This window comes from Alexandromys fortis, unplaced genomic scaffold, assembly GCF_014885135.2.
Source record: "Alexandromys fortis isolate MF-2015 unplaced genomic scaffold, M_Fortis_MF-2015_v1.1 scaffold_33, whole genome shotgun sequence".
Lineage (NCBI taxonomy): Eukaryota > Metazoa > Chordata > Mammalia > Rodentia > Cricetidae > Alexandromys > Alexandromys fortis.
The window spans coordinates 7,800,082-7,822,893 of NW_026067917.1; the positions used below are offsets into that span (position 1 = coordinate 7,800,082).

The following is a 22,812-nucleotide window of genomic DNA, read 5'->3' on the forward strand; positions in this document are numbered from 1 at the left end:
TGTTAAATATACTGAGTCAACTACCATATATAATATATATATACATATATATATAGTGGTAGGTTAAATATATATGCAATTAGACTATGCTTAACTGAAGATTTGTATGCTTCTTGTCCAATACATTAAAAAATCCTCTTTTTTAAAGATTAAAATCAGATCTCCTTAGAGTTGCATAGATTTATATTGAGTTCAATGATTAAAATTATCTACTTTGCAATCCTAGCACAAACAGTGTAGTTTTTAGAAAGGTATTTTAGTTTTTTTTACTTAACACGTTCTTTCTCTGACTATTGACCCTTCAAGAGCTTTTAATTAGATAATACATAAAAAATGGTGCATGGATTAAAGGTCAGTGGAAATCATTTACTTGTGTGCCTATGCTTCCTTCCTTCTAGTGACAAACTTACATTAGCATTTTGTACCTTTTAATTATATTTTGGATATAATGTCTTTTATCTTGGTTTTGTTTTATAGTAAAAATGGTTGATATAAAAAACTTTCTACTTATGATCAACTATGACCATTTGATTAACTTACTAGTATGATGACCAAATAATATTTTTAGTTTTATAATATTGTTCTAAGTAAAGGGGAGATATTTAGTTTTCACATAGATTAAGGATTTGTCTTTGTCCAAGTGACCTAGAGAGACTCTCTTCTTCATCCTTCTTTCTTATTTTGTGAAGTAATGAAATATTTAAATAATGGGTACTTGGCAGAGACACTTATTCCCACAGTACTTCTTGCCAAAACTAAAGAAGTGAGCTCCAAATATGAGGCAGGGGTGCTGTGTTTGTGAGCTTATAAGCCTGGTTTCCTCTGTGGCATACTTCCTAAAATCAAATAAATAAAATAAAATAAAGTAAAACCAAGCAAAACAATATAATTAGTGGAACTCCACAGGGTTGCTTGTGAAGTGAGGCAAATTTCCTCAGCTGGTGACAACTGAAAACCGACAGAGACACATCAAGAAACCATCTCGCCCTGACAGGAACCTAATCAGATAAATTGTTTTTCCAGTTTCAATATTTGTCTTGTTTTTCAAGGAAGCAAGAAAGTTAGGACAACATGACACATCGCTTGTGAGTACTAAATAGAATTAAATACCTTTAAGATACTTTCTACCAAAGTGCGTGTCAGAGAGACTAGGTCGCAAACACCACGAGTCCACTTGTCCTCCGTTCTGAAAGGAAATGTTCTGCAGAGAAAAGTACTAATTATAATCTGGGCAGTTCATGTGTGAAAACATCAAACTGTCAAAGATGCACGGCTTTTTTTTTTATTATTATTTGAAATTTGCCTCACAAGACTTAAGGAAGAACTTTGGCCAGGCTCCTCCACCTAATTGTTGCATCCAAAATTTATTAAAGAAAGAAAACAAAACCATTTGTGAGGCATCAGGACTGATGGCAATTCAGGTACAGTGAGACGAGAACGAGCTGCCGCTGCCAGATGGAGTGGATGTATTCCCATGGCACCTATTACTTGCCAAATGTTTCATAAAGCAAACACATGACCTAAAAGATCTTTGCAAGTGTGGGGTCTCCACAGGAAAAAAATGAAAAAGAAAAAAAATACACACTTGCAAAAAAATAAATTCTGTTCTTATTTAAAAGCCATTTCTTAATTCCTAACCATAAGTTGTTTTTAAAAACACACACACTTTTAATATTTTTCAGCTGTCATGCCCACTCTAGTGAGTCTACATGTGTGGGTACTCCATAAAATCTCAGTGGTGGTGGCAGATGTCCCCTTTGAAATATTTCATCTGCTGTTGGGGGGGTGGGGTAGTGTGGCTTTGGTGCCATGAACACCATTCCTTCTGAGGGCTCCGATTTGGGACAGCCTCTCGGGGGCCAAAGCAGCATTTCTGCATGTCACTCAAGCCAATGGAACTAGAAGTGGAGAAACAGATGACTATGTTAAGATGAAAAAAAAAAGAATTTTAAATAATAGCATACTTATGTGGGCCTTTAAAACAGCAAAAGAAGTGCTGCAGGAAAACGAGCCTTTGTTGTAACTAAGGCTCACAGATAGATTAGCGAAAACACATAGGTGCTATATGTAGTCACCGAATCTCTAGCATGGATGCCCTACACATGGGGGCTCTAGAGTATCCTTTCTCTGAAGTCTTTGGGAAATTTTACTGTATCCCACATTTTAGTATTTGCTCGCATATCTTGCCTTCTTCTCCTTTCCAATCGTTTACAAATTTGATGGGTTAGGACTTTTGCCCCATTTTCAATCAACCTGTATTCTCCCTTCAAGGTTATTTCTGTACTCCAGGAAAGAAAATACATAAAGAGTTGACTATTCATCACTTGGTAAATTTTAGTAATTACCTAGAGGCCTAAGTTTTTAAAGGTCATTGTCTTGCCATTAAGTAACGAACATATTTCATAAAGAGAAAGCGATATTGAGCCTATGATCATTGAGTCACCAATACCCATGTGGAATGACTTGGTATGCTAGGAGGGGCCCTATTGGGGATTAGTGTACAACTGGGGGTAATAGGGTGAGGATATATTTACTGAGCAACTGACTTTCATTTGGAGACCAACAGGAAAGTAGGAAATAACTAACACAGATAAACTAGAGACATCTTAGGAAGATGAAATAACCAGTAAAATGAGACAAATGGGAGGAGGAGTGGATGAAGATTCTGGACATGTAGTATGGGCCTAATCATGAGGATGCTTGTGGTCTGTAAGGCACATGTTGAATTTTATGCTGTATGAGAATAAGGCCATTCAAGATTTTGAGCCAGGAAACCGTATGATCACACTTGCCTCTTGATAAGACCATAATGGTTTTAGTCAGTAATGGATTAAAGAGAACAAATATTCAAATTCAAACAGGGAGGCTAGGGAAAGTCAAAATGAAAATACTTCCTTAGTCCAGGTGACAAAGGCATATCGATGAAGAGGGAGAAATGAACGTACAAGGAAGGAAAGGACTGGACAGGCTTCAGGTGTGTCTATAGTGTTAGTTCTTTGAGATTTGATGGTGACTTTGATAGGTAGCTTAAGAATAAAGGGGATTTTAAACAACATACAGGCTTCATGCTTAAGCAAGTCCATATGCCATTGTATCATTTGCAAAATGAGACAAAAAACTCAGAATAGCAGCTGCAAAAAGGTCTGATTAAAGAATAGAGTTTTATTTGTTGAGGGGGGAGATACCAACTTGAAAGAATAAACCCAGTGTAAGCAGTTAGGAAAGGGAATACAGGAGCGATATTTAGGGGTTAGGTATGTGGTTTAGTTGGTAGAGTACTTTCTCACACTCATGAAGTCCAGAGTTCAATCCTCAGGCCTGCATAAACCAGACATGGAGGCATGGACCTGTCGTCGCATCACTCAGGAAGCAGAATCAGAAGCATCAAAAGTCCAAGGTCTTTCTCAGCTACATGAGTGAGTTCGACGTGAGCCTGTTGTTTGCACTACATGCAAGTGTTTCGAAGTTAAGAACATCACCAGCATGGACATTGAGCCTATAATTCGGGTTCTTAGAGAAGCTAAATAAGAAGGAGAACCCAAAGAAAATCATATAGGCATCCTCCTGAATATTAACTTTCATCAGGCGATGAAAGGAGACAGAGACCCACATTGGAGCACCGGACTGAAATCTCAAGGTCCAAATCAGGAGCAGAAGGAGAGAGAGCACAAGCAAGGAACTCAGGACCGCGAGGGGTGCACCCACACACTGAGACAATGGGGATGTTCTATCGGGAACTCACCAAGGCCAGCTGGCCTGGGTCTGAAAAAGCCTGGGTTAAAACCGGTCTCGCTGAACACAGCGGACAAGGAGGACTACTGAGACCTCAAGAACAATGGCAACGGGTTTTTGATCCTACTGTACCTATTGGTTTCGTGGGAGCCTAGGCAGTTTGGATGCTCACCTTACTAGACCTGGATGGAGGTGGGTGGTCCTTGGACTACCCACAGGGCAGGGAACCCTGATTGCTCTTTGGGCTGAAGAGGGAGGGGGACTTGACTGGGGGAGGGGGAGGGAAAGGGGAGGCAGCGGTGGGGAAGAGACAGAAGTCTTTAATAAATAAATAAATAGATAGATAGATAAATAAATAAATAAATAAATTAAAAAAAAAGAACATCACCAGCAAATAAAAGCTCACTTAAGGAGAAAGCAATACAGTGAAGGGAAGGTAATCAAGAACAGAGCAGGAAGAATTCTAAAGAAAAGGGAGGCCATGAGACAGAGGCATGAAGGAAGATAGGGTGGAAGGAAAGCAGGGTAGTGAGCAGGAACTCAAGGGATCAGAATGAAGAAACCGCGCTACAGGTGGCCCCATAAGGAGCTGTATAATCACCAACCCAGACTTTCTAAATGTGCCCAAAGCTCTGGTAGTTTTCTCTGTTACCGATACCTGCATTACTGTGCAATATTTCTTTTTCAGTTAGCCTCCAATGAGCTAGCTCTCCTTGAAAATAGTTGCATACCTCTTTGTGAAATTGTATGGATTTCTAGAGGCCTTTCTCACATGCCAAGAAACTACATTTTGGAGTCAGATCATCTTAAACACAGACTCCAAATTTTGTGAAGAAGAATCCAGCCATATTTATGTGATATGATTAAAAATCAAATTAATGTATTGCTGCATCTGCAAATTCTTTTCATATATGTATTCAACTAACTGCAACCTTATCTGTCCAGCCATTATTCCTCTCTCTCTCTCTCTCTCTCTCTCTCTCTCTCTCTCTCTAGTCTCTAACACTTTGGGATACCAAAAATAGTAAGACAGATAGGAAAACTTTTTAAAGTGTATTTTGTTGATAACATTACTGATAATATTATATTCTATTACAATGTCCTTTACAGGGCTGTGCTAAGTGCATGGCTGTTGGGACCATAAATTGGTACAATTACTTTGGAGAAAAATGACATCATCCTCAAAACTACATAGTGATAATGTAATACTAAATTGCATATAATAGCCCAGCCCTCCAGATTTTCAAATTTAACCTATGTCTACAATTAACACTCAGATCAGGAAACAAACCCATGCTCATTCTTCATAATTTCCCTTGGGACTGTTATTTTTTTTAAATTGAGCATTCACTGACTATATGCTATAAGCAGGAGCATATGCTTGTGTGTGTGCGTGCACACATGCGCACACACACCTCCAACTGAAATTTCTGAATGCAATCTCAGCAATTATTTTAGAATCCACTCAGCCCCAAACTAGTTATAATAGTCTAAAATTTGAACAATCCGTGTATATTAATTGCCTGGAAATAAGAAATTACTCACAATGGGATATACGATAGCAGAGAACAATTGAATGAATAAACTAGCTCCAAGGACATAAGCATGAGCTAACTTTTGAAACTTACAAAGAATTCAGTGGAGAAGTGAAAATTTCAAGAGAGTAGAAATGTATACCTGTTTTGTGAAGTTAAAAGTAGTGTAATATCTAGGCGCATGCATGTGTGTAGCAAGAATGAACAAGCAAGTGCATGACAACCAAGAAATGCAACATTGCATTGAAGGCTAATTTCCTGGAAGGTAGACAGAAAGAGAGCTCAGAGAAAGGAGGGCCATTGTAATGCAATGCTACCTAACACAGCACAATACGAAGTGAGGGGGCTACTGATCACTGTGAAGGAAGGATGACTCTCATATACAGGACCTCTCTAGGAAAGCCAGCACATGGGGGTAACCTAGTTATTGGTTGCACTCCCATTCTTAAAGTGGTGGTCCATAGGTTTTGTTCTCTATTAATTAGCTGATGGGTAAGAATTAACTAGTTAACTATACAAGGGGGTCATTACTGTGTCGTGGACTGAGAATTTATGAGCGATCACTTGGGAATCCATCTGAGCTCCAAATATAAACTGTGGTTCACTAAATTAAAATGGTTACTTAGCTAGTTGTACAGGCCTTAAAAGTAATAGTTTTTCTCATGGCTGAGTAGGATGGAAGAGAACAATCATTTCTTATTATGTACTGTAGCTGAAATTGATAAAGGGGAGATAGATGTACTCTCAAGTCCCACTCCTCTCTCTTCCTCAGGATTCTCAAAGTCAGGGATTATGAGTTGAGGAATGTCATGAATGAAATAATGATTTGATTTGCACACCTGGTTCAGGATGGCCTAGCTGTTCCGGATATTCTGGACACATAGGTAGGGAATTTATTAAATACAACTAATTAGCTCCTGGAAATTGTTTTATGATAGCTTCCAATTGTTTCAGAAAATTTATGAGTTGATTGGACCATCAAATCTTCATGAAATAATATTCAGAAAAATTTACCACTGATAATGCATAGAAAACCAATAGATGTTATTTTTGATGAGGCTCCTGGCATCTTCTGTGACTGGATCAGACAGTGATACAGGTTAAGGTACAAAGAGAAACAACTGGAGACAGAGCATCTGTCTCTCTCTTAGATTTATGTTATGACTAACACGTGAAAAGTTCAACACTTTAGAAATCTTACAACTAGAAAGGACACAGTTATATAATTTTGTGAGTTTTGCTTAGAAAATGAACAAGAATTTCCTTACTTTCACAAATAAAAAAATTGAGACAAAGTATCCTTACTAGGACAGAAGCCTGAAGAACTTACTAGGACAGAAGCCAGAAAACCACTATTAATTTAATGAGAGCCTTATCCTTATTTGCCGTTTCCTCTACCTGAGTCCACACCAATTATTTCAGACCCTACAGACTCTCAGCTTCAACCAGAGAGTCTGCACATCTGTCCTAGTGGGTGACAGTGCCAGAGCAGACTCCATCAGTGAAGTATTGTCTGCTGCCCTTTAGTTTGCATATAATTTGATTATAGATTGGATTTGACTTCCTTCATGAGGGTCTGATCGTGGAAGTATGAACTAAGTATCTAGCAAAAAAACAGAACAGCACAGAAGAAATTCTCAACACTTCTTTCATCTCAATACTTCAGTCCCCTCTATCAACTTTTGTTTATCTCTCCAAGATTAAAGCACAGTAAAGAATAACAGGCCTGGCTGTTGTTTGAATAAATGAAGGTAAGTCTGGATTTCAAGAGGAAACGTAATAACAAATAAACAGAAGAGGTCTAGGAAGAATGTTTTTAAAGAAATTCACATGATAGAGTCTCAAATATTGCTTTTACATAACCTTTCTTCTAAAGTAAGGCCCACTTACTCCAGTTTTGACATGATGCGTAACTCAGTCATTGTTACCCATGGCCAAACTAAGAGTGACTGATGGATAATTTTGTGGAGATACTGAATTAAGTGTACAAGGCACATATTCTATATCTTAAGGATTTACTGATGGGAAGCAAAGGAATAATAGCAATTCTCCTGTTTTATTGGAAGACAGGATGCAGCATTGTTAGTGCAACATGCCAATTATAGAACAGCTCTCGATAACCAGTGAAAAATGCAGATTATAGTTCAAGTAATGAATATTAAAATCCCTCCTCTTCTAAACGTCTAAGCAAGTTTTGAATATTTCAGAGGTTATGAGTCAAGATAACTGGAAAAAATAAATCAAACTTATATTGTAGTCATTAATATCACTGCTGTCTTTGATGAATTCAGAACTGTTAGAAACATCAGCCATGGATGAAGTGTGTTGTACGCCAAGTGAACATGTGAATAATAGTTGAACACCTGATTCTACCAAGAAACAATAGTCTCCTTTCTAGGAAAGAGCACACGGGAGTCCAAAGTTTTGTATTTCACAGCTTAATCATTGCTGTTTAGATTTAAGTAGCATCGTAAGTTATGGTTCACCCATCTGGTAGAGAAATTTTACAATTAAATCAAGGCTTTCATTTTCCACTGTATTTCATTCTCTTTTGAAACTCTCTTTTATATACTTGCAATTATGAACAAGATTCTGAGAAGTAAATCCATTTCCACTCCTAGCTGTACTGAAAAACATGGAATATGAAGCCTCCATAGAGTGCTCAGCATCAGAAAGATTTTTCCCCTGGGCCCAACAGGATGCATTTTAGAGCACTCTAGGAAAGGAACCAATAGGTTTTACGGTCCTTAGGAGTTTTGGATGGGTAAGAGACCACCAAGAAATAGGATAAGTTTTCAGTGCTGAGGGTGTTTCTAGAAGGGATTTGCTAAACCTCCAAATTTCCTCTAAGGTTACCATAAGTCAAGGTGACATGTCTGTAACATATATGTGTTGATGATGTAATTGTGACAAATTATTTCTGTCATGATGAATTTAAAATATTTCTTACCCTAAATACTTCCAAGTATATTAATGTAAGTAATATTTTATAGAGTATATGAGATCACTTGGTTACTTTCAAGAGAGCCTTAAGTATAGTTGAGATCAAATAAGCTACAGAAAAATTTGTTTTTCTATCTATAACTGCTTCATTTTAAGGATATAATTTTGGATTGGTACACCCTTGTTTTCAAAGAGTAGGTTTCCTATGTACATACTATGAATACCAGTAGTCCCTGGAAAATTATCCTAAAACACTGTAAAGATGAAAGTTGACTACTAAGGATGAGAAAGAAAAGTATTTTGCTAATTTCTATAGGGTCTTGAGGATGTTTTCCATTTTTCATGATAAATTTCAGGACCACAAATCGGCTATGTCTGTTGGAAGCTTTAAAAGATGTTTTTCACTATCAACTCAATTGCTATGAATTCTGTTTCTGTGATCCTCCCTTGATACTTCCAAGCTCACAAATAAAAACCTCAATGGCTACCGGACAAAGTCCAAACACTCAGATCTCAGCAGAGCCTGGAGTAAAGGGATTTAGTTGCACCAACACTTTCTTCTACTAACAGAAATACTTGTTGAGAGCAAGAGGGCCATAACCTGGAAGCAGTTTTTGTTACAGAATATTATTATAGACACAGATGAGGGTCATCTCAGTCTTACGTATTTTACTATGCATATATTAGCAATTATATATTAATAAATATATTAACAAATGTTTTCTATTTTCCTTTCATTATTTTCCAACTAATCATTTGTATGTATATATGTATATATGTATGTATATGTATATATGCATATATAGTGTATACATGTACATGCATGTTTGTGTCAACACTGATGATGTTTGAGCATGTGTCTTAATTCAGCCTTCACTACACCCCAAGGAACCACATCTAGAAACAATAAAGTTTTTGTCAAACACATTGCCTTTTGAGAGAGAACAGCTAGTGGCCATACTTTGCATTGTCTCTTTTGAAGGGAGATGTGAGTGCCTCTTCTCTTGTGTTTGGGTTACACTTTATTAAGGAAAAGAATGAAGCTGTTAGGAAATATGTTCTAATTTTTATAAGAGCGAATGCTTCATGGAAGATACTAAGTACTATGGCAGTTACCTACATTTTAACTCAAAGATGCATATATACTATATTACCTACTAAGGCATCTTGGAGATTTGAAATATGAGATGAAAAGTGAAAATATGGCCCATGTGGGATTCTGAGTGGGGAAGATTGGTGTGAGCCCTAGGCCAGTCTGGCCTGCTTGGTGAAACCAAGGCAGCCAGAGCTAAATAGACAAACACTGCTCAGAAAACATGCAACCAAGCAAAACAGAAAACTCAAAAAATTACTGGGAATTTCATTATAGTCAGATAGGGTAAGAAGACCTGAATTTGTGTGTTCTTTGCACAATATATGGTGTGGATCACAGTGACACACTGTACATGGGCATCATAAGAAAATATTTGAAAGTCTCACCATATATAAATAAAAATGTTGGGGATGATAAATGCATTGACTCTGACTTAAACACTACTTGTTGTATTTGTGTATAGAATCATCAAGTGGCGATTGTGAATGGATGCATTTATACATTTTTATAATGGATTTCTCAAAACAAACATTTGATTGTAAATGTTTAAATTTTCTCTTTATATGTTTTTATTGTGGCATCTCTGTAAGAAAAGACGTAGATTTCTCTATTTTGTAGAAGCTTGAGGTGGGTGGGAACTTTGAATTTCCTTCATTCTTCTTTTCCCTGCTCTCTCTCCCATTTATGTGACCTTGTGAGCAGTTAGTTTGCACCTTCTTTGGCTCATTTAGTCTTATGGGGGGAGTGGAATTCCTAGGAACACTTTCATTTTCATCTAAATTCCAATAAAGCAAAATGATGTGCTGACAGCTGAGGTTCACAACCAAGAGTGTTACCTGATCCCAAGATGTGTACGCTAGGTCAATGGTTGAGGATCTGCCCTCGGGGAACCTTCTCTTTTTAGAAATAATCAACCTGCTGCCTCATTTCAGTCACAGATCCTCAAATTAAAAATATAAGGAAAGTAACTATTGACCTAAAAAGCTCAGATCTAAATTAAGATTTTATAAGTACTGGTTCCTGGTAGAGAGATGAGAAAGAATCACTAGACAGCTTTACATTTTGTGAGGTTTGCCATATTTTTGTGTTTCTGTTCCCAAATGATTAACAATCATGGCCATATATAAATACTATCAGTAACAGGATTTATTCATAAAAAAGTGTTATAGCATGGAAGCATCACTGTTATATTTCTGAAAACAAAATCAAGTGTTAAATTTCCTAAAGTCAATAGATTAAATGCTAGCTCCCTTACATTCTTGCAACACTTGGGTAGCTCACTAGTGTCTTCCAAAAAAATTTAAAAACTAGCATAAGTTAGAAGTTAAATTATATGAAAAACCTTTTTTTTAATACCTTTGCTATATACATTAACTCTGTGTGTCAGAGGGGTGAGAATAGAATTATTTACCAGGTGTACCATTGATGGCTGAACTTTTGTAGGATGTGGGCAAGTAATGAGCAATAGAGATATATGGGGAATGGTGCTTCCCATTCTTAAGAAATTTCATGAAACTCAAGACTTTCATTTTCAATTGTCCATTGCCAATAGAAAAAAAAAACTCTCATTAATCCAGTTGTCCCCATTTCTGTCAGCAGAAGAAATATAAATGTTGCCAGTATTCATGTTTGAGTTGAAAGACAAAAGTTAGCAATTTTCTGAATTCCTGGAAAGACCACTCTTTCCTTCTGAAGACATGACCAGAAAGACTATAGTGTGAGAGAAGCTCACTATGAGATTCATATGATATGGCAGACGACACAAGGCAAACATTTAATCCGGCCGCAAACACCACACAAGAGAAGACAAATGAGGAAAGAGAGGAGCACCTAACCAGCCCAGCTGCTTCACCTCTACTCTGTCCCTTGAGGAAAAGTTAAGACAAGCATTCAAAAACTTCACTGATACTTTCCCAATCTGCACAGTGGAAATACCAGACTAAAAATCACACTGAGGGGAAATGTTGCCTTATTTTAAGACCAACAATAGCTAGAAATAGTAGTCACCAATAATAAAGATAATATATATGCTTAGCAGTTGTTTAACAATGGCAGTTCAAGGAGATGGTTTTGTGAAGTTTCTGATTTCACATTTCTCTGTTTCTTTTGTAAATACACCCTCGGTTTTAGGAGGTAGAGCTTCAGTGCTAGAAGAATGAGAAGGAATCATTCATGGGTTTCTAAAATGATCATGCAAATATTTGTGAAATAAATATACATATGTAAGTACCTATGAAAATTAGCTTTTTTTTGTTGCAAGTTTAAGGGTAATTGAATGCTGAAAGTGGAAGTAACGTGAGCCTGAACTAAAGTGAAGCTCTAGGGAGGACCCAAAGGCACTGGGATTCTGGTTTCAGTGTCCCAACTATTAGCTAAGTTTGAGGATGTCACTGAGTGGCCATACTCACAACTGGCTTCTCAGGGTCTGCCTGAGAAGAGCTTTGTAGACAAAGAAAATATTCAACTAAAGCAAAATTCTCTAAACGCAAGAGAGGATGCTTGGTCACAGGGATCCCTCAAATTATCCCCAGTGCTAGCAATGACAGAGGTAGTACCACTCCTGGGGAGAGACTGAAGCAGAGGGGAGCAGTAGAATCAAGGAAATTGATTTAGCACTTTTATAGTTGTTTGTTTGTGGCTTAAGTTTTGATGCTGCTTGTTTGTTCTTATTGTTATTTTGTTTTTCTAAATTAATTTTTCAGTTTCTTCTCACATATCATTGAGATGTCCATCACACATAGAAATAAATAAACTGAAAAAAACACATGAAGGGACACAGTTATCCAGGAATCAAATGATAACCGAACAAACATAGACCATCATGGGAAACCTCTATGTCGTAACAGCTTCTCTGACACAGCTTAAACATCTATGGATCAGGGAACGTAAAGGAAGAGGGGGCAAAAAGATTGTATCATTTACTTAGTGGGAACCCAGTGGAATGTGAAAGAATGAACTATTTCTTAAAATCTTATTTTTTCCGTTCTTATCATTCCTTCTTTCTGCATTTGTTTGCAATGCCTGCTTTCTTCGTGATGGCAGTAGTGGGGGGGGGGGTCATTAAGAAACAGGGCAAGTTGATTTAAACAATGCTGCCTTGAAGGAATCTGGTCTTACTGTCCCAGAAGTTTGAAGTTCTGACTGCTGTGCCTCTTCATTTCCTGGGCTTAGCAGGGACACTGAGCTCAGGAATGAAAAGGCGATGAGAAAAATCTCTCTTCCACGACATTCACACCCCAGCAGGAAAGTACCATACCAGAAATTTCACAAGAAAGTCGGCTCTCATGAGAATGTCAGCCAGACTCTTAACCGTACTGATAAGTTAAGAAGAGCTTCAATCAAAAAGCTTTCAAATTCCCATCCCAGATGACCCCACAGATCCCTCTGAGAGTCACCCAACACCACTTCATAGTTCCCATAAACACTTGGACCCTTCCCTGTGAAAGCCAACAAGTTTTCCCACAAGTCCTTTACATACCACATCTTGCCAAATGAGCTATCATAGTGGGAACTGTTGGAACTTTCCAGACAATTTTATACTAAAAGCAAACTGATCTTCAGTCACCGACATGCCCACACAGTTTTCTGGGACTGACAATGTTTCCATATTTCATAGGCCACATACAAAGTCACTTACCCTCCCCCACAGACAAGTATTGCTCTTGGAATACTTTGTAAACAGTGTTTCATAACTGAAATAATTACTGATGTCAACAGTCTCATTAATATTCCAGAACTGCCAACATTTTACATCAAATCGCCTTATAAAAATGGAGCTGTTCACCTCCTCTTTGCAAATCGGCCATTTGATTTATCTGTGGGAAACATTTCTCAAATATAGATTCAGAAAGACATCCACCACATGATGATTTTTCCATATGGCATCTCATAATTATTTTGCTGTGTGTGAACATGGTGAAAATGGTTTCATAATTCTCCAAGGGTCAGAGTAAATTATTTCAATTAGACATATTTCGGAGCAAACATTACCTTAGGGTTCATTAATAATATTACCTGAGAAGGAACAGCTGCCTTTTATGCATAAAAAGCTGACAGCTTCTTACTGCATCTTATCATAGAAACCCTTTTGTGGCTCTAAAACATGGCAGATTTTCTCACGCTTTACCTAAACACAGCACTTGGCAGCACGGACCTGGTTGTAATCCTCAGCTTGGGAGCTAGTGGGTGGGTTTTCTTTTTCTCTATAAACTCGTGTATAAATCACACCAGTCTCTTGGTATTTATTCTAGGCAATGCTGGAAATTGTACACAGATCCAACAGGCCATGTAAAGGACTTTTGTGACTTCCTGGAGTTCTTTCAGGCACAGTCTTCACTCTGAGTGTAATTCTAGAATATGGAACATTACAGAAGCTTCGGAGGGCCGTTCTCTTCTGTATCCTCTTCCTATTCCATGAGGCCTTGAAAGTATGGAATAGATGAACTGAGCTAACTTAATAGCAGCAATGACTAAGACATTCAATGACCTGTATTAAAAATTCAATGCCCATTGGAATAGCTTGAGACGGAGCCACAGAGATACTCTAATCAAAAAAAAAAAAAAAATGAAAGTCTGGAACATTTCTTTGTAAGTAATTGTTACTCTGTTGACAGTTGGGTGGACTGTACATTGGTGTAACCCACCAGCCAAGTTTGGGCTGATTGTTAGCACTAGGCTCTGGCCACATATATTCAAAGATGGGGTGAAGGGTAAGACATTGCTAATACTCTCTAAGTCGAAGAACTAGGTAATCTTATTGTCATTTACAGTCTGTCCTGCTTGCATCCCATGACACTGGTGCACATGGGGATGGTGATGGCAATTGGATGGCCATTTGGATAAGGACTCTTCACCCACTTATTGTACTTTTAGCAAAATATCCCCACTATAATGCACATTTATTACTGTAGTACTAACACCATGTTTATTTACTTTGTCAGCTGGAGCTGTTTGGCTGCTGCAATTAAATGGGAGGTAGTGGCATCAGACGACATTAACTCATTAGACATTACTTTCTTGGCATTGGAACCAAGTATAACCTCAAATCTTTAAGGGATTTTGGCTGTGGATCATGACTCAGATTCTGTGAAAATTTTTGAAACAAATGGCACTTAGCAATTAAGATGGAAATTTAAAAGAAAACTGAAGTGGAAATACAAATTTTCAAGTGCGTGCAGTCTACATTTTTTTCTCATAAGCATATAAGAACCCACAGGTGAAGAAATCCTCCATGAAAACAAGAAAAGATAAGAGGAAGGGGGATAATCAAAAATAACTAACATTTATCTATATTTTATCTAAGTGTACATAGCTGGAGGGGAAATAGAGAAAGAAGTGTAATGGGAATAAAACAAAAATTACAATCAGAAAGGTCATTTACATAATTGTTTTTAACTATACATTATTTTTTGGAAAAGTTAATTACTATATAGTAACATAAAATTAGTATTTTAACATATTAATAAAATATCATGTGATGATTTTACATATGTGTATATTATATAATGTTTTACTAGTTCAAATATATTCAAAATTATCATTTCTTCACTTAAAATATTCATCTCCCAGGAATAAGTCCCCTAGTTCCTTATCCAGTACCAAGCGGTCAGCTCTGAAGTCATGTACAAGCAATCAACATTGAACAGACTCTCTCTCTCTCTCTCTCTCTCTCTCTCTCTCTCTGTGTGTGTGTGTGTGTAAGTGTGTGTGTGTGTGTGTAAAATAATTAAAGAATAATAAGAGGAGACAAGGTATTATCTAGGGCTGGGAAGAATTGGAGGAAAAAAGAAAATGATATATTACAATTTCTTTTAAAAAAATTCTTTTTTAAGCCTTTTGAAACCTATAGTGTACTGTTGGTGTAATAATCATCTTACTATACGGTAGCACACTAGAATTTCTTGCATCTCTCCAATTGCATCTCGGTACCCACTGCAGTTTCCCCCATTACTTTCTCTATTTTCCCTTGCCTTCAGCAACCACTATTCTCCTTTTCAACTAGATATACTTTCTTAGATTTTATATATGAATAGAGCACATGGTGATTTTTTCTCTATGTCTGGTTTGTTTCACTTAACATAATGTCTAGATACATCTATCTCATTCCCAAAGGCCTTCAGTCAATTGGCAATGATCCCATTTAAATCTTTGTGTGAGTATGTGTGCATGCACGTGTGTGTGTGTGTGTGTGCTCAGTATATACCAGAGCACTGGTGTGCAAGTGCAACCATGTACCCATGTGTGCGTATAAATGTGAAGCCAGAATATGACCTCTGGTATTGTCCTCAGGAATAGCATTCTTCCTTTGAGACAGGGTCTCTCCCCGTTCTGTAGTTCACCTACTATTAGACAAGCTTGCCAGAGAGTTAAATGATCTGATCTACCCCCCTACTGCTGGAATTACAAGAGCACACCACTATGTCTGGCTTTTCACTGGGTGCTGGAAATGGAGCCCAGGTCCTTATGCTTTTGACACAAGGAGTTTACAACCAACTGAGCTCTCTCACCCTGACTGCTGATCTTTTGTAAAATGGTTAATCGAATTTAACCTTTTTATATCTTAATTTAATCTTCTGGTCACTTGCTAATCGTTGTATCAAGAATAAAATCCATTGCTTCTCCTGTGTCTTATAAATCCAGGCTCTGATAGCCACTCATAATTCCTCCTCATAGCTCAACAGTACTTGGCTTTACATACCTTTGCCCCCTAAGCCTAGTCCTCTCTACCTCAGCCAGGACTGTGTAATTCTGGAATTCTTGTATTCTGGATATTCACATGGCCCACGCTTTTCCTTCACGGATTCCTTTCTTCTAAAGAATGCTTCCTCCCCCCACCCTGCCGAGTTTACTTTTCATGATTCTAACTAGGATGGTGTGTGCCATCACTAACTATAATGATTAATTTCATGTGTTAACTTGGCTGAACTGAAGGATGACTGGGTGGCAGGTAAGTTGCTTTTTCTGGGTATATCTGGGAGGCTCTTTTATGAGGAGATCAACATTTTGTCTCATAACTAATAAAGGAGATACCTTCAACAGTAAACATGAGTACCAACTGATTTGAAGTACTCTCAAATGTAACCAAAGGATGATGAGGGCAAAATGTTCCCTTCCTGCTGTGCTTCAATATCCACCTTCTGTCAGACTTTGATGCTGATGGATCCTGGAATTAGACCAGAAATGATACTATTGGCTGCCCCTGTTCTCAAGTTCTTGAACTTGGAGTAAATCTTACACCACTATGCCCTAGGATTCCAGTGCCTCTTGACTTGGGCTGGAGTTGTGGCATTTCTGAATCTCAGCTCAAGGAAGTAGATTATAGGATCAATTGTAGGACTGCAGTTTTCATAACTTTGTAACATCATCAATTACAAATCTCTCTCTCTCCCTATGTTTCTCTAAAGAATCCTGTCCAACACATTGTCCTTTCACCCATTCAGTTTTGTTCTTCAGTATTTTTGGCACACTTATGGTTTGTAGGAATTGACCTCTATGAACAGAAATTTCAATTAGTTACTGCTATTTTTTTCTACGAGAAAAATAATCTTTGTGAGATTATAGGCTTCTATATTTATTTACTAGTGCATTCTGAATACCTAGGAACATTGTTTGCCATAAAATATACACTTAATAAACATTAATGATATAAAGGCTTATATTTTATTTTATTTTTTTTTTTCAAGACAGGGCTTCACTGTGTAGCCTTGGCTGTCCTGGAACTCACTCTGTAAATGAGACTAACCTCAACCTCCGAGAAACCAGCCTGGCTGTTCCTCCCAAGTGCCACCACTGCCTGACTTCAATAAAAATTTTAAGATACATAAAAATAGGTGTCAAGATATGCCAGCTAGTTAAATTTGCATTTGTCTCATGTTAAAGAAAGCAATCATGTCTCAGGAGTGGTGAGACAAAAATGACTAATTGAACCAAAAGTATTAATGCCTTCCTTGCCCATGATTTTATAGTACATAGCTATTCTCAATATCATGTAATATAATGACTGTCATTAGATTTTTGTATATGAGGATCCATAATTTTTTGTGTCCACTTCTCAAATTTAAAATAATAAATCTTTAGGTTCTGCTTACATACCATTGAAAAGTTTAGATTATAGCACAGTTAATTCTCTAAAGAGATAACTAATAAAATATACTGAGTAATTTATAAGAAAAACATTAATTTGTCTCATAGTTCTAAAACTGGGGAGTTAGAAGTCTGGTGGCCACATCAGGTAAGTTCTTTCTTGGTTGGTGATGAGGTATGGAGATATGTTAGAGTCCAGAGTACTGAGAGTTATCAATATAATATAGCAGATTAAATGTCCTATCTCATATCTCTTTTTTTCAAACTCCCACCCTCATTATATTAGACTTCACCTCTGTCCTGATTCATTGCGAAGATGCTACCTTCAAATACCATAGTGAAGTTTTGAATTGAATGTCTCACACTGGAAGTGCAATTTCAACATGTCTACAGAACATCCAAACCCCAGCAGACTCATAATCTCCAAGATCCCTTTCCTATTACAAAATTCTACTGACAAAACAAGAGCAAAGTAGAAACTCGGGCAATTCTCATTTACTTACAATCTTCTCGTATTTCAATTCTTTAAATTCTCTATGTGTAAATATAGCAGAAACGAAGTCATTTGAGAGCCTGTATTTTTACTTGCCCAGAGAACTAACATTTTAATGTACTGCTTTGTACTATATATCCCTGGGAAGTCCCTCGCAGTTAGAATAAGTGACCAATCTGTGATCCAATGAGTCAACACTCTATCGTCTGAAGTTTAATTGCCCAATTTGTAAAAGAAAAATGAAAACACTTAAAACCTTGTTAATATAGTTCCCGTCTTAGGTAAGTTTCTCTGGAGGCAGACATTAAGAACATGTTTGGATATGTCAAGGTGATGACATGGGTTGGACAACTATAGATTCCCAGACAAACTTCGGCCAAATGCTCAGGATTTCTCTGGAGTCTACAATCTCCCTCGCATGGGAAGAAGATGCAATTGACAGAAACTGCCTAACCATGGAAGGAGCTGACTGATGAAAAATGTCTGCCAGCACTTGGACAATATGTTCTGTCTTTTGAGTGTTATCCAGATTATTCCTTCCACTCTTAGAACCATATATAACCCCATGTATATTTTATAATAACAAAGAAGAATAAGATATATTCCCTGTGAATGCTTTTCCAAAATATATTAACTTAATATATGTAAACTGCAATGCATTCTAGCTCCAACTTACAGTGGACAATGGTAATATGTATATATGATCTACAGCAAAATATCTATGTGTCACTCACTACCTATGTCCTTGTGTGCAGAAGAGAATTGAAGTGCCATCTGAAGACTAATATCCCCAGTAGAAAGTAGTAGTATTCAAATTCAAAGATAGTGCTTTGGTTACAGTGTCTCCTCCTTGTCTTAGCAAAACATGGACTTGAGCTGGGCATGTTGGTGTGTGTTTCTAATCAGCACTAGGGAGGTTAAGGCATGAGTCTTGGTAGGTGCTATATAGCAACATCTTTACTCAAACCCTGCCTTCTCCCTCAAGAAAAAAAAATGCTAGGTTTAGCTGTGTGCCTACTTAATTGGCTCTCTTTGAATTCCACACACCTTCGATCTTATATCATTAAAAAAATCATCAACATATGCATGTAGGAGAATGTAATAAAGGCAGAGATTTATGTAACCATTGTATAATTCTTGAACTTTCTAAATGTGTTTTATTGTCACTATAATTTGACCTGGAACTATGAGTCACAGACCATACCATAATGATCCATGCCGCTCTCCCTTCCCCACATAGTTTTAAACCATTTTCCTTTTTATTTGTTTTTAAATAGTCAACCAATAGGCTTGGACCTTTTTATCCTGCTGTGTCACTTTTTAATACAAGTTTTCATCACCTCAGTAAAGGGTATTTTTTTTTTTTTTTTGCTTCCCAGTGAAAAAGATGGATTGGTAAGCAGCCCCGTGGCCTATAAAACGTTTCCTTTTAATTCAGGACCTAACAGTTTGGCCTGGCTCATGTTCAGGTACTACTATAACTTGTCTGAACCCCTTCAAAAGGGCCTCCTGCTTGTGTATTTATGTCTGAGCACTTGAGCGAGCCTTGAAACCACCTCTCTGAAGAATGATTGGATACTTGTTCCCTCCCAGCACACGCTGTAATGAAGCATGCCCCTTGCTCTTCAAATCTAGAGGTTCTGACCTCACCAGGTGAGGTTTTCTCAGGAAATGGCCCCCCGAGGCAATTCCCAGTTGCACAGTTTCTGTGATTTCTGTGCTGGACACCAATAACCGTGTGCACTCTGTCAGCTGTTTTCCTGTTCCAACATAAAGACCCACGTAGGAAGTGTTAGGAGATTTCTAAACCTCCCAAGACTTACCCTGGTTAAACTGTTCTTTAGTATTCTACTCAGGGTCTCTGTATGGATAAAAATTCTGCAAGAGCGTGTTCGTTTTAAGGAGGGTGATACAATATGCAGAAGAACAAAGAATCTTTTCATCATTGGCGTTGTTGCCAAGAACAGGAAATGGTGTTATGTGAGCTTTGATCTCTGCTCTCTCCCCATCCCCCACTGTGTAATTCAATTATGTATCTCCCCTTTACGTAAGGCAAGTACCACTCCTCCCTACCTCCTCCTTAATTGCAGACTGTTCAAGATCCTAGATGTCCTGAGATAGAATCAGGCTACTTTGGCATTATTTTATTCAAGCCTCTTCCAGGTACCGTGTGCTCAGGACAATTTTCTTGTTAAGGCTCCTAAACAGCAGAATATACATAATAGCCCATTCAGTAATCAGTAGATTATGAAGTGGCTGAAAAGTAAATGAAAATTAATGGGTATCTTGAGACAAAGAGGCTACTTAGATTCCTTTGATGAGATGACACAGCAACTTGCATCCAGCCTAACTGTCTGCCATTTCCCTTCATCCTATTAGCCATGCAACTGCAAATTTAACGGAAGCATCTGAGCTTTTATAGTTACAATGCTGGCCTTAAAGGATTCTTTTGGTTAAATATTAAAGATTTAAAGAAAGATGCAACCTTTATCATTTAGATTCACCATCTATATAATATCTGATCCCTGGGCAAGTATTAATTATTCTGCCCATCTTAAGAAAATAAACTAAAGTCGAACAAACTATCAGTTGATCATATCAATGAAAGGAGAGAGCTTGAGCATCGTGATCGATTTGTAGCATGCCTTCTTGCTAAACTGGTCTGTCCTGGATATGCTTACATGTGTGACTATAAAAGGAGCCACGAACAAGTGAAAAGGCAGTAAGCAAGGATGTGTGGACTCAAAATTAACTGTTGTGTGAGGTAAATTACACGTTCTTCTAAAATGTCATGTGATGGGAATTCCAATCGTAGTGACGACGTGTGAAACAGATCTAGGAATGAGCTGTGGGCCAAAACGCCTTTTCATCCTCATGAAGCACTGATGTGAGTATTGCCCCCCACAGCAGTGTTCATTTATTTTCTTTGCTTGCTTCAAAACAATTTCTATTAATTACAGTTATTTGTCACAGTATCAGTTTGTTTTACAGAGGTGATTGTTGATTATGAAAGTCTAATTATATCAGGTATTTGGAAAACATCAGGGCAATTTCCTAACTAGTCAATAGCAAAGCCTTCCTACTCACAACCATTGATGCTCATGTTAATATTGTCACCCATATTCTTCAGGTACAGTTGCCATCCAGAATAAAAAGAACAGGGACCCCACTCTATACTTGTAATGAGGTTTGATTTTATTTTTAGTATATTCAAAAAGCTTCCATTTTAACCAGAAAAGCCACTTAAAGGTTCAATCACAGAGGTGGAAATTAATTAAAAATAATATACATGAAAGTAAAGCAATTTAATTTTTTAGATAGAAAATATTGTCTTTATACCAAAGTTCAAAAGGGCTGTCAGTATTTATAACCTAATAAATAGCATCAAAAAATGTACAATTGCAGTTGTAAGCAGATTTTGGTTTAAAAATATTGCCTCTTCACTTTAGGATAATGAAAAGCAAGAATAAATTCTGACACGTTTGTCTTCATTTTTGTGTCCAACACAAGTCTTTATTCTAATTGTATATGCCTTGGATTTCAGAAAGAGTTGGAACTCTTATCACAAATGTGTTAGACCCAAAAGACAGGAACTTTACAGCAGAACCTATCTTCACTACAAAGTACATGTTCTTGACAACAATACAAATAATGTCTTCATTTGATAAATGGCTATAAGATATTAAAATACATAGTTAGTGTGGTAACATGTATGAACTATGTGATGTTCTGAAAATATATATGTTTCTTCATTAAACGAAGTTTAACAGGCAGTTACACAACTAGATAAACCATAAACATGGTAAAAAATTGAAAAGAGGTCAAAAATTATTCTTGGACATAGCTCTAGGTCAACACACTACTTAATATAACCAAAGAACTTTCTAAGATTTCTAAAATAACAATTATCAGCTCAGCTAATAATTATAAAACCCAAAATAGATTTTTAAAAGACACTGATTTATAATTAAATAACCACTATAAAACCTAGTAAGAAAAATCTACATGTGTCTTTTTTTTGGTTTATACACAAACACCAAATACAAGTACCACTAGCATGTTAATAATTACAAAGTTTTTAGTAGGGAAAAATAAGACCCCATCACTCACTAACCATACATGGTATAGGAGAGTTTGTGAACTATGCATCAATAATCATTCAATCCAGGAATGATGGAGCACATCCAACATTCCTGTTGCATGTCAAAAAGGCCCTGGGAACGGAGGGAACATTGACAAGCAAGAAAAAGTGTGAGAAAGAAGAAGACCGAGTGTATATAGACCACACTGGGACTCAAACATAAAGCATACAGTTTCCCAATATTAACAGGTGCTGAGAAGATGGTCAGATCATGTTTATGCCAAAAAAGTAATAAAATCATCATCCTTAGTTTTACAGATGTCTAATTATTGTGACAAAATCCCACTTGTACTGAGTCATGAAAGAACAACAAAACCCTTCCACCTGTAATCCTTTGTGCTCACAACTGCTGGGATTGTTCACTAGAACCCCATTGTTCACAAATAAACATTCATTGTTTCCAATTGCCTCCAGAATCTGTCTGGATGCAGAGAAAACAGCATTAGAAAGGACTCAAAAAGTCCCACTATAATAGAACTATACTTTCAATGGGTAATGCAGCGATTCTAATGAATGAAATACACAAGAACTATCCTAAGTGAGGTAAGCCAGACCCAAAAGGAGGAACATGGGATGTACTCATTCATATTTGGTTTCTAGCCATAAATAAAGGACATTGAGCCTATAATTCGGGTTCTTAGAGAAGCTAAATAAGAAGGAGAACCCAAAGAAAAACATATAGTCATCCTCCTGAATATTAACCTTCATCAGGCGATGAAAGGAGACAGAGACAGAGACCCACATTGGAGCACTGGACTGAAATCTCAAGGTCCAAATCAGAAGCAGAAGGAGA

At 37.2% G+C, this 22,812-nt stretch overlaps 1 long non-coding RNA gene across 2 annotated transcripts in view; it reads right to left on the reverse strand.

Annotated features, from left to right (window-relative positions):
* LOC126500274 (uncharacterized) overlaps positions 1-22,812 on the reverse strand; it is a 243,430-nt gene that overhangs the window by 170,738 nt on the left and 49,880 nt on the right. Inside the window, exon 2 of one of the 2 annotated variants that reach the window (XR_007591290.1) lies at positions 1,111-1,186. The exons of the other annotated variant lie outside the window; for it this stretch is intronic. This is a non-coding gene — a long non-coding RNA (uncharacterized lncRNA). The remainder of the gene's footprint in view (positions 1-1,110; positions 1,187-22,812) is intronic. 2 annotated transcript variants of the gene reach the window in all.